This window comes from Nesoenas mayeri (genome assembly GCF_963082525.1).
Source record: "Nesoenas mayeri genome assembly, chromosome: 1".
Lineage (NCBI taxonomy): Eukaryota > Metazoa > Chordata > Aves > Columbiformes > Columbidae > Nesoenas > Nesoenas mayeri.
This window is the reverse complement of record NC_137541.1, coordinates 57363160-57376506: the sequence shown is the minus strand read 5'-3', so window position 1 is coordinate 57376506 and position 13347 is coordinate 57363160.

Sequence of the window (13347 nt, the reverse complement as noted above, 5' to 3'; positions counted from 1 at the left end):
TGCCGGGAGGAATCGCCGGGAAGCTGAGGACACAGCTGACTTGGCTATGAGCATTTACCAAAGCATTTCAAATAGAAGGTGCTGTATAGTGTAAAGGCTAGGGCAAAGGCTTTGCCTAGCCTATCTGCATCTTGTGACCTGAGATACATAAACAGATTTAGCACCGTGATTTTGTGCCCAGCCCAAGCTGCAGTTAGAGGCTCTGTATCTGCTGGAACTGAGCATGCAGCCCACGTCCTCCTTTTCCTTCTTCTCCTCCGCCCTGTGCTGCTGTTCCTCCTGCCCTTCCCCAGGAGGCTGTGCCCTCTGTTCCTACAGGGAGCAACTCAGCATCCCACTGTCATGACTAAAACCTCTGAACCCAAGCCACTTCTGGGCTCAGCATGACCACAGCAGTAAGAGTCTTCCTGATAAATGTTTAACATTACACAGCTTTTCCTCCATGAAAATAAACCAAGGCATAAATGTTCAATTCCTTTCTGCTCTGTGCACATTTATGTTTTTTCTAAATGAGGCCACACACTCTAACTCTGTTCCCCCTCCTCCCCTGGAAGTTCCTACCCTCTCATTATTTTAAGGCATCAAACTCGATTCAGTAAATCTCTTATTTCAAAACTGTCATGTTTTAGCCTCAGAACACAAACACAGTATTTGTTCCTGGCATGCTTCCTTTTTAATGCTTTAAAAGCTGTTACAAATGTCTTGTTTCCTCCCAGCCACAGCTGTATTAGATTATCTGTTCTGGTTTTTGCTTGTTTGTTTGTTATGTTTTTCTAAAGGAAAAAATGCGAGACACCTGATGCAAACTCAGCCCTTTGGAGCAGCAACTGATTTATAACCTTGTACACTACAGACCAAAGGTTAACCCCTCTCATCAGTTATTAAAGGTTGTATTGGACACCAGGAAGGAGTAGCATTTGTCAAGTCAAGATTTCTGGGAGCAAAATTGAGACACGCAATTTGCAGAGTGTATCTGAAATAGGCATCCTGTGGGGGGGGGAAAAAAAATAGTTTGTTAAAATTGCAAAAGGATGTAAAGAGAAGGCAAAGGGAAGCTGACTGCAAAGGACTAAATGTCTCTTTTCCCATCGTTGCCCCAGGTTGTGATGGGAAAAGAAAGCTGCCCTGTGGTCTGTCTTGTTATATGGTAAAAGCAACTAGCACTAGCAGAACTTAGGAGGAGGAGGAACTTAAACACAAAAAACAAACATTCCCTACCCGTTAACATAAGATTTTAGATTGTACTAAATTAATTTAGTAGAATTTGTTTCAAACACTGGTGAAGGAACACAAAATGATGTCAATTTGTGTGTTAATGAAGAGTACCATTTATTTCAAACAACTACCTTCCTGAACTCCTGTAAAATCAACAGATACATGACCTCAAATTTTGAGTTTGTCTTGTTAAAAACAACTCAATGGGATCTGAGAAATTTTATGCAGATGTTCCTTAGTGCATTAGACAATAGCTTAATTATTGAAGCTAAAAATATAAATATGTCTATGAGGAGAGTAGAAACAAAACAATGTGACTTCTGTGAATATGAAGCCATACTGTTTAACTTGCTAGAATACCGTATAAGAAGAACAATATAATGGAAAATTGTGAATTGATAAACAGATATAAAACATTCCCCCCAAAATGACAAAACTGCTCACAGGAGGGTAATTCAATAAGTTTGATAGCCACGCTGTGAAAACTCCTGTCATGGATTTAAAGGCTAATTATAAGGAAAAAAAAAAATGGAATAAAGGGATGGTATTTGTATTATTCCTGAGACTGCTGTAGTGACAGTCCCTGACAAGGTATTTTCTAGACCCAAAGCTTGAAAGTTTCCACCTCCAAAAGCACCATGAATGAAAGAATAAATTCCCACTTCAGAGCAAGGAGAAGGAGTGCAGTGTTATGAGCGCAAACCCAGGTTAGATTTTTATGCATCAGAGACGAAACATTGCTCTACCGAAGTCAAGAAAGAATTCCTTAAAAAGAGAAGTCTTTGCAGAAAAACATGGTCAGCAGCACCTGCACTGTTAAGATAGAGGTGAGGACACCAGCCTGCTCATTACACACATTCTTGACTGACAAGATATGCCAGCTCTACCCAAGCCGTGGTGTCAAGGGCCTCTCCTGGATCTTCCCTTCTTTGTGCAGACTCGCTCTGGGAGATGGAGGAGCAGAGCCCAGCTTGTGTCCTATGGAGCAGAGGTTGACCATGGGAAGACTGGCCCTCATCAGCAGAGTGCATGGAAGCTGATTTTCTGATTCCTGCATAAACTTGTTCTTCTTCTTTATCACCAATGAATGCTTCTCTTCAAGGAAATGTGGACTGCTTTTGCATTTCTTTCTGCTAGATCACCTGTTCACACATCTCATAGCTTTGTAAGCAGGCACAAAGGAAAAGAAGGATGTTCTGAAACAAACTTCTTCCCTGCCAGAATCTCGACATCCTTACCCTAACCATGGACACAGGCTGATCTGCCAGCATCATGGTCCAGTGTTTCTCACTGCTGGAGTGCTCTGGAGATTGCTCCTGCTCGGTTCAGCAGAGCTCAAAGCAAGTCACCCTTTGATGAAAAGTGGAGGAATCTTTCCACACTATAAGGAGGCACAGATAGAATTGTAGAGGGATGGGCAAAACTGGAGAGGGGACATCTGCATGTATCTGCAGAGCTTTTTCTTAACTGATTTTCATGACCCACTGACTTTTGTTTTCATTCCTGGCTTAGGCACAAAACAGGCATGTCTTCTGCTTCTTGCTAGTGTAGTTTAAAATAAGCACTCTGTGCTTGATGCTAGTCCTAATGTGCATGCTGGGGCCTCTCTTTTACTCAGTTAGCAGTGACTTTTATTTAGGTCCTCTGCTTGTTTATGATTTATGAAGCTTTCACTCTGTCTATCGCATTTAACAAGCACTGTGAAGAAAAGAGAAAGCTTTTAGCTCCAAGGCAAAAAAGAAAAAAGCACTGGTTTTCCTATTCCTTTAATGCAATTTAAAGGAGATTGGAAGTTAAAGAAGCTAGAAAGTGAAAGATGGGATGGCAGAGGGAGAAGAAACAAAACCTTAGACATCTTTAATTTTCCCTAGAGGAAAATGTCAGGAAAGACAAAGATAGCTTTTCCCCTCTAGCACCCAAACAGAAGTGTTTTTTACACACAGATTGCATTTGCAGCTTCCCCAAATCAGCTTGGCAAGGTAAAGATACCTTGTACTGTCCTCGTCATCTTCTATTATCTGTACTAAACCAAGTCGAGTGTTATTTAATTAAAAGGGACATGTAAAGATAGGTCAGACAGCTCAAACAACAAAGGCAGATACCAAAGGCAGTTCCTCAGCTTGGCTGAGATGCTGTAAAGCCAGAGGGCCAGAGATGAGGCACCACAATAAATCACTTGTTGTTCAGAAAGCCACTCTTCCTGGGAAGTGAAAGAAATGGCTGGGACATCTGGGATAACCTGTTCTGAGGCTGCAGCTCTGGGTCTGAGCAGAGGCTCTTCAAAGGGCTTGCAGAGAGACTGTAGTTTTGTTTCTCTGACCTAAAAGGCATTTTCTGAACCCCTTTGGAATTGAAACCATGTGCATCCCCATCAGTTTTCCAGCAGATTCATCCTCCAGATGCATTGAGCAATTTTCTAGATGCAGTAATATAAAATCAGTGAACAAAGTCCTCGTGCTGGACACCATCAGATCTCAAAGAGAAGATGAGATGCCAGTCAATTTTTTGAGGCATAGGACTTCATTTGGTTTTTATCCTTAGAAGTATCCATGTCAAAGGTCCTTGGCTTTTGCTGGAGACCTCTCTAAAGAGTGGAGAACTAATACAAACATGGGTTTGAACCTTCACTGTGACCTAGGAAGACAGATTATTTTCTCTCTTTTGATTGACACAGAATTCAAGTTAAGCAGTCTATTCATGACACAGGATCTGAGGCTTACTGAAATCAACCAAAAAAAAGTCCACAGGATTATCAGTCTTTGGTTCAAGCCCAAAATGATGAAACTCTTGTGGTTGTGAAGAGTTATCTTTTTTTTTCTTTTATCTTATTTTTCTTCTCATTTTTTTTAATATATAGGTTTATTGTTGCTTAAATGCCTTAAAATCTGAGAAAAAAACACCAGTATTAAAAAGCCAAAAAGCACAGAATGTTTATTGCTGATGAGATATGTTCCTTCTCACCTCTTCAGTCTTCCAAGAAGTCTTCCCTAAACACTGGTAGAAACAATGAGAAGATAATTAAAAAAGAAACCAGAGGAAAATTACTATTTCATATTTTTCTTGTGTGTCAGAAAAAGGGGAATAGGCCTCATACACAGTTGTTTTCCATCCCTAGGTCAGCTTTGATCTCTGAAACATAACTTTTAAGGCCAGAGGATATTATTTTCTTGAAGTTCTAAGTATCTTCAAACAGAAGATTAAAATGAAAATACCTTCTCAACCATAAGTCACTATAATCAGTTCATGAAAGTGACCAAAATATTTAAATGAGGTTTAACTATAAAAATGACTTCAGGAAAGTGAACAGTAATCTTCAGAATTAAGACAAATAAAAATCCAGCTAGAATAAGGCACATGGAGGACAGGGAGGTGATTCGAGACAGCCATTGTGGCTTTACCAAGGGCAAGTCCTGTCTGAACAACCCCGCGGCCTTCTGCGATGGAGTAACTACATCAGTGGACAAAGGGTGGGCTACGGATGTTGTCTATCTAGATATCTGTAAAGCCTTTGACATGGTCCTACACAACATCCTTCTCTCTAAGTTGGAGAGGTCTGGATTTGATGAGTGGACAGTTCAGTGGATGAGGAACTGGCTGGATAGTCACACCCAGAGATTAGTGGTCAATGGCACAATGTCTGGATGGACACTGGTAACAACTGGTGTTCCTCACGGTTCTGTACTGGGACCAGCACTGTTTAATATCTTCACCAATGACATAGACAGTGGGATCAAGTACACCCTCAGCAAGTCTATGGATGACACCAAGCTGGGTGGTGCAGTTGATACATGTGACAGATGGGATGCCATCCAAAGGGACCTGGACAAGCTCGAGAAGTGGGCCCATGCGAATCTCATGAGGGTCAACTTGGCCAAGTGCAAGGTCCTTCACCTGGGTCAGGGTAACCCCCAGTATCAATACAGGCTAGGGGATGAAGGGATTGAGAGAAGCCCTGTGGAGAAGGACATGAGGATACTGGTGGATGAAAGATTGGATATGAGCCAGCGATGTGCACTTGCAGCCCAGAAGGCCAATTGTATCTTGGGTTGCATCAAAAGCAGCGTAGTCAGCAGGTCAAGGGAGGTGATTCTGCCCCTCTGCTCCTCTCTGGCGAGACCCCACCTGGAGTCCTGTGTCCAGCTCTGGAGCCCTCAGCACAGGCAGAGGAGGCCATAAGAATTATCAGGGAGCTGGAACACCTCTCCTGTGAGACAGGCTGAGAGAGTTGAGGTTGTTCAGCCTGGAGGGAGGTTGTTCAGTCTCCAGGGAAACTTTATTGTGGCCTTCCAGTACTTAAAAGTGGCCTATAAGAAGAATGGGGACAGCCTTTTTAGCAGGCCCTGTTGTGACAGGACAAGGGGTTTAAACTAAAAGAGGGGAGATTCAGGCTAGACATGACAAAGAAAGCTTTTACAATGTGGGTAGCGGAACACTGAAACAGGTTTCCCAGAGAGGTGGTAGACACCCCATTCAAGGCCAGTCTGGACGAGGCTCTGAGCAACCTGATCTAGTTGAAGATGTCCCTGCTCATGGCAGGGGTGCTGGACTAGATGACCTTTGAAGGTCCCTTCAATCCAAATTATTTTATGATTCTAATAAAAAATAAGTACTTTAATTATACTTTATATTTTTCCTCCAACCGGTTGCAAAGATATATGTAAAGCAATCATTGCATACACACTGAATTTGGGATGTGATGCAGCAGGACTTTGGCATCAGCAACCCCTGCTATTCAGCCTGAGGACATCAGAGGCCCCAGCAAAGTCAAGAGCACTGCTCCTCTTGATTTCCATGGGCTCTGAGGTAGGGAAGAGGTAGTGATTAATGAAGGCTTCTCCATTTTATTCATAATTATTCCACCTGGCCACTTCCTAATTGTACAGTTTTGCTAGTACCTAGGCTCTTACTCCTATATAGAATAAGGTTTGATGGATTTCTTCATCTTAGGTCTCCTCCTCATTCCAAACCTCTGGTTCTTATAGTACATTAAAGGTCAGGCTTCAAGCAATTTTCTTGCCCAGATACTTCTTACTCAAGTCTCAGGTGTTTGGTAGTTAGATCATACAGCACTGTGATGTATGTGAAAGGTGCTTTATAAATCAGTATGTAATAACAACATAACAATACTGCATTCATTTGTTAAAGAACAGGGAGGGTATTCTGACTATATAGAATATAATTTCCCCAAGGTGAACCTCAGGCAGGACACCAGGCCTAATGAACACCATTGCTGTGGGTAAATGGCCATCCATATCTTTAAAAAGAGAGTACTGCAGAAACCTGAAGCACAGAACAAGCACTCTGTCAACTCAGTTCTCTGCCTGGAGTTAGCATTCAGGTTATGAATTTGTAAAGTTTTGTGCGAATTTGTAAAGTTACCTGGAAGCCAAGAGCCAGACTTTAAAGTGTGTCAAGACGTCTAAGGGTAATCAATAGGCAGTGGGATTTTCACACCTATCTCCAACTGCAGTGAATGAGAGAAGGTGCTTAAGTGTTCTTTGGACACCTTAATACTTTTGACTTTTCATTTCCCTGTGCTCTTGCTTCTCCATGCAGCAGAACTAATGCTGCCTGCCTTGCAAAGGACTGAGAGTTTTCACCCTGTCATGAGCACGTTTAGATCTGTTTCAGAAAGCTGCGGTTCAAAAAGCAGAAAGTGTTACTGTATTTGCAGGAACTGTTAATGGCTACCACATGCCAGCCTTTGACATACAGGCGACTACAAACACAGCTACGGCTGATTGGGGAATTAGATCAACCTTCCTTAGGTAAGCCTACCTGGCATGATGCCATGTTAAGCAGAGATACCTAATCATGCCCTGAAGCAGCTCACCCTGGCACCAGGAGCAGCCCAGTGTCTCCAGACCCCAAGCTGAAGACTTGCCTTGGTGCAGTGTAGCACTTGAGTGTGGCCCCAGCACAATGAGGTCAGAATGGAGAGAAGTCTTCCAAGCCCCTGCAGGCAATGAAGGTGTGGGAGGTTCCAGGGATGACCTCCCAGCTTTGACCTGTGATAAACCCCTGCTGCTGCGGCAGTAAACACATGGAGAGTGTTTATTTGGTCAACTCAATGAGTGGGAGAGTAAGATAAGTGATTGTCAAGGGCCACATCAAATCTTGGAAGCCTTGGGAGTGAAAGGAAGATGCCCACCATTTCCAATACATGTACATTAATATTTTCTCTCACAAACAACACAGTATTCCTGTGTTCAGTTCTGTGCTGCCCCATGCTTTCCTCTTCCTAAAAGCAGCAGTTCCAGTGGCAGGGTACTTCCTACCCTCAGGCTGGGTGCTGGGTGCTGTGTGCTGAGTTACCCACATACATTCAAGCCAGTTTAACTGACTAAACCTTCAGCCTTAGGTGTGAGATCATCTGCTGATGACAGTATGCCTGCAAGCCATAAAGCCTGCCAGTTACAATATTCATCTTTCTATCATGGACTTTAAAGGAATAAACTTAAAGAAGACTAATTAAGATTTTAATGCCCTTAAAATGGTACATTTAAATACTCCTCATTATAAATGAGGTATTCTTTTGGAGCTGGGAGAGCAAGGATTTCTTCAGGACTGCAGCTGAATACATGCTGGGGTCCTGGCCCTCACTCTCCCTATGAGAGACAGACCTGCACACAACAAGTGGGCCGACTGCCACACGTGTTGTGCAGGAGACACTGCTTCAATCTTTTATCCTCACTGAGGAAAGATGAAGGAGAAAGTCCCACTTTCTCTCCATTACTAGCCTGCAGTCTAGCTGCCTCAGAGGAAGGAGACACACATGAGATTGGTCTGTGCTACTATTGCTCAGTGCTTGAGCAAACTGAAAAACAGGCCAGGTGCTACTAGCAATGCACGTGTGACAGCACAGAGCTTAAAATGTGGAGTAGAAACACATGGGTTATTGTTGTATGGGAACTGCATTAACTCCAGCTGTGGCCTGAGTTCCTCAACTCTGCTGAAGGGTGGTTGGTATATGTTAATCTGGGTTCAGTGGTTCATCTCTGTTGTCTGGCCCCTGGAACATCTATACAGACAAACAAAGTAGGTGTTTCTTAGGCTGTCCTTAATTATTCTGTTTGTTGGCAACCCTGGCAGACAGGTGCTTTGCTGGAAGAGGAGGAAACACAGCCTTCTCTCAGGCCTGAGTCACTCTGTCTTGGATCTAACCTGATTCATCTCTAGAAATCAAAGGTCTGTTTAAATGAGGTCTTGTACACTATCCTCAGCAAGCAGATCAGGGAAATGATCTGCAGGCCAGGGAGTGCCTCAGACTTCAGCAAATGATTAGCAGAAGCAGTATCAGGATGCAAGGATTAACCCTAGTGCCAGAGTTTGCATCTGAACAGAGCAGGAGAGTGATGCAAGGTCCATGGTCTTGGTAGCCCAACTGTTCACTTGGGGACCTGACCATAGTATGCTATAGCTCTTGGTAGCCCATGTGCCTGTGTTTCCTTCTCACAGAGACCACGAAGGCAGGCAGGAGTCTAACACACAACCTGGACTCCACAAGTGTGGAGTCAGCTTGTGGTTGGGGTATCTATTTGAGCTCCTGGGTCCATCACTTCAGACACTTCATTAATATATCACATGTGGCACCCCCCGTCTAACGTGAGCTTTTGAGATGGATCACCTGAATTACCTCCAAGATCCTACTGCTGCCACGCAGCTGTAGAAACTTCTGACAGCTACCAGGCTGCCAGGACTGGAGGTAAAGGCTCTACAGCTAGCTAGTTGATGCCTGAGCCACACAGTCCCTCTATGAAAACACCACAGATTAAATTAAATAGTGTTATTGATTTTTTTTTTTCCTATTTACTGATGTCAACATTGCTTCCCTCCGTATTTCTCGTTTCTTTTCCTGTCTGTCTAATTACGTTTCTGAAGTCTTTTCTGAAGTGTCAGCAAATAAGAGTTGTGTGTGCATTTCTTGTTGGTGCAAAATCTTCCCCAGTGCTTAGACAAATACCCTGGCTTTTCAAGCAGAAATATTTGCCCCTTGGGCTTCAAGCCTTGTCACTTTTAAGCCCTATCCCATCTTCCAAAAGTTTTGATATATTTATTCACTAAGTCACAAAGAAGTTTTTATTACTGTTGATCTCTGCAAGAAGTTTGTGGCTAAAGGCCCTGTGTAAAAGCAAGAAGTTCTGCTTTGTGCATGATGTATAGCGTTCAAGCATGAGATGAGAGATTGCACAGAGGGTGGATGGTGTCAGCTACATCTTTCATATGGGCAGCTGCATACCAGCAACTGATTAGATGCTTTGACAGAGACATGAAGTCACATGGAGGAGGTAATAATTAAATCTCTGGTGAAAGAAACATGCCTGTACAGATTTCAGAGTGGTGTTTGGCTACTGGGATAAGTAAAAAGAGGTTAAGAAAGGTTTCCCTCCATATTTCTCCAACATTATCTGTTGTCCGCCCAGAAATCACACTACTAGGCAGAAGAGGAATCTGGACCGGCTGGATCAATGGGCTGATGCCAGTTGTATGAGGTTTAACAAGGCCAAGTGCCAGGTCCTGCACTTGGGTCACAACAACCCCAGGTGCTACAGGCTCAGGGAAGAGTGGCTGGAAAGCTGCCTGGTGGAAAGGGATCTGGGGATGTTGATTGATAGCCAGCTAGCCATGAGCCAGCAGTGTGGCCAGGTGGCCAAAAAGGCCAACAGCATCCTGGTTTATATCAGAAACCGTGTGGCCATCAGGACTACGGAAGTGATCCTCCCACTGTACTCGGTGCTGATGAGACTCCCACCTTGAACCGTGTGTTCAGTTTTGGGCCCCTCACTACAAGAAAGACATTGAGGTGCTGGAAAGAGTTCAGAGAAGGGCAACAAAACTGGTGAGGGGTCTGGAGCACAAGTCTGATGAGAAGCAGCTGAGGGAACTGGGGCTGTTTAGCCTGGAGAAAAGGAGGCTGAGGGGAGTCCTTATCACTGTCTACAACTACCTGAAAAGAGGTTGTAGCATGGAGGGTGTTGGTCTCTTCTCCCAAGTAGCAAGTGACAGGACGAGAGGAAGTGGCCTCAAGTTATGCCAGGGTAGGTTTAGATTGATCTTTCGAGGTCCCTTCCAATCTCTAACATTCTGTGATTCTGTGATTCTGGATATTAGGGAAAATTCTCCATTGAAAGGGTTGTCAGGCACTGGAACAGGCTGCCCAGGGAAGTGGTGGAGTCACCATCCCTGGAGGTGTTTAAAAGACATGTAGATGTGGTGCTTAAGGGCACAGTTTAGTGGTGGACTTGACAGTGCTAGGTTAACAGTTGGACTCAATGATCTTAAAGGTCTTTTCCAACCTAAACAATTCTGTGATTCTAAGGCATAAGTATTTTGGTACAAGGTGCTAAGTACACTGTAAGTGGATATTATGCACTATCATTCCACTGTTTTCCATTCAAACAACATTATCTTTACCTAAAAATGCCTCTAAATTTTATTTAGTCAGAGAAACTAGTAGACTTGTTTATCCTGGGTGAATATTTCATAGGGAAATGCAATTCACGTTCTCTCTGAGGGTTACAAGTTTCTCAATGAATCAAATCACAGAATGGCTGGGGTTGGAAGGGACCTCTGGAGATTATCTAGTCCAGTCTCCCTGCTAAAGCAGGTTCACTGGGAGCCTGACTGCCACCATCTCATCTTTGCATCCCTTCAGAGATACCAGGGACTAAGCACCAGATTGCAAATATTGATTCAGTATTTCCAGGATCACACTTGATAATTAAGCTTCCTAAGTGGACATTCAGAGCCCATTCTCACTATATTTGCAGCATATTGTGATGCTTTATTGCACTGTGAGAACATGAGAAAGCTTCTAGGAAGGAAAGAGTACACAGCTCCCATGATAGCAACCCAGGAACTAAGCATGTGTGGAAGTATAAGGAAAAACAATTTTTGCCCTTCACCCTCTGATAATTCTCTCAGCTGTCCCTCTCTCATATCACCTTTTTAACAGCTTTCTGCATACTGAAAGATGTATGCATCTCCCCATCTCTGACTACATCAGATCTTCCTTGATTTCAAAGTTTGCTACTTATTTCCCATTTCTCATTATTCTCCTCAAAGCAGCTTCCCTGCATGCTCATTCCCTTCCCCAAACCCTAGTGCAAATGGCCTTCCAGGCCTTGTTAGTGTTTCTTTCAGCACTTCTTTCACAGAAGAATCCTATTTCATGAAAAAAATGCTCCAGGCTGCAGACTTACAGTTACTTGAAGAGCCACTAAAGAGCTTTCATACTTCCTTGCTGTCCTGCTGCATACCAAATTACTCCCCCTCCCCCCTTTTTTTTTCCCACCCATTAGCCTAATTTTCCTGTGTCATTACTGTTTTGCACTTTCTGATTTCATACCAACTCTAAAGTTTGTCAACATCCTTATCATTGCATCTTTGCCTTTCAAGGTGCTTGCAACTCTTCTGTTTTGGTGCTATCTCCAGCACCACTAGGTGTATCAAGTATTGTTGCATCCCAGTGACTCCCAGATGTCAATGAAAATTATTTTACAGCCTGACCCATCACTAGGTAGACACACTCAACCACTTTATAACAATTATATAACTTATAAAATAACAAATTATAACATGTCCAGTGAAAGCAAGTTTAGGCAGGGCCTCTAAAAGCCATCTTGCCCATTCAGGACTTGTTCCTAGGATTTAAGCCATTTTTGATGGTTGATATCTAGCCTGTTTTCAAAATGTGTGATTCTGAGCACCACACAGCCTCAAAAGACAATAATATATTGAATCTCTATTCCACCACTCCCCAGTACTACATTCCTTGCTGGTTGTACTCTCAGAAAAATTTTTTCTAGTATTTAGCATATGTCACATTTCCTTAGTTTGCCATGTCCTATTTTAAACTAAATTTCTAGAAAAAAGAAGCCTAGAAATGTTAATGTTGATTATTGTAAGGTACACTTGTAGCACCATGTATAGTCACATGTATGTTCCCTTTAGTCTGGCTGGACACAAAACAGGCCTGATTAGAGAGCCATAGAGCCACATTAATGAGGTGTTTCATTCAAGGTTTGAAACTTTCCTGAGATATGGTGGTATAGACAGGCCAGAAATGGCTTTTATTTGGTTATTTGCAGTAAATATGCAACCTGAGTATACACACACTAATTGTTGGATGTGTCTACACCTACACATGCCTGTACCTGTTGGACCAAAGGATTGATTGTTTAGTGTATACGCAGTTTGTGACAGTGGCCAGAAGTGGATATCAGGGAGATCTTAAGAGAAGGACAGCTATATTTGTACTTTGCTTAGTATTGTTCCAGCTACTAACTCTTTCAAACACAGCGACTACCCATAGAAATGTCTACTACAGAGAGTGCAGTGACATTTGACTGATGTCTTGTCCCAGATCTATGCTGACTTTCGAACAGAAAGAAGTGAACAAACAACCCCCCTTTTGCTAATCTTGAAGCAAGAAGAATTAATAAACTGTGAATTTCCAGGAAACTCTTATTCAGGCGAAGTCATGTCATTTTTTGTTTCCCTCCTGCAGCATCCCTCAGGCACATAAAGCTATAAAGTCACATGCCTGCACACTCCAGAAGATGCTGGGCAGGTTTGCTAAATATTTAAAAGGGGTATAATCCTTTGGGATGTTTTTGAGACTTTTTATCACCTCAGAATTTTTTTTCAGAGGCAGTAGTTTTATTGAAAAAAAAGTATCCACTCAAGCTTTTATAGTTTTAACTGGTATGTTGTCCAAGACAACATAGTTACAGGGACCAAAACCAGAGCTCGACTTCACTGTGGAGTTTTATGGTCATTTTTCTAGTACCCTGATGACTGCATCATCTTCATATAAATTTTGACCATTGAAAGAATACAGATTAATTAAAAAGCTGTTTCTCTAGGGTTTTCCTCCATCGACTCATACTTCTGCTGTTTCCTGAAGTCACACAGTTCCCTCTGATGGTACATTATAGTGCTACCACTTTCTGAAGGCAGTTCATACCTGGCTGTAACAGCTGTGGAGAACACAGGAGAGGCTTTGGCAAGTGGTGGGAGGTGGTGCTCACTCTCTGCTGACTACAAAAGGATTGAGACCTATGCTAGATGCCTTTCAGACAGTTAAACATAGGTGAGATCAATCCTTAGGCATCCAAAATGGTCCCTTTG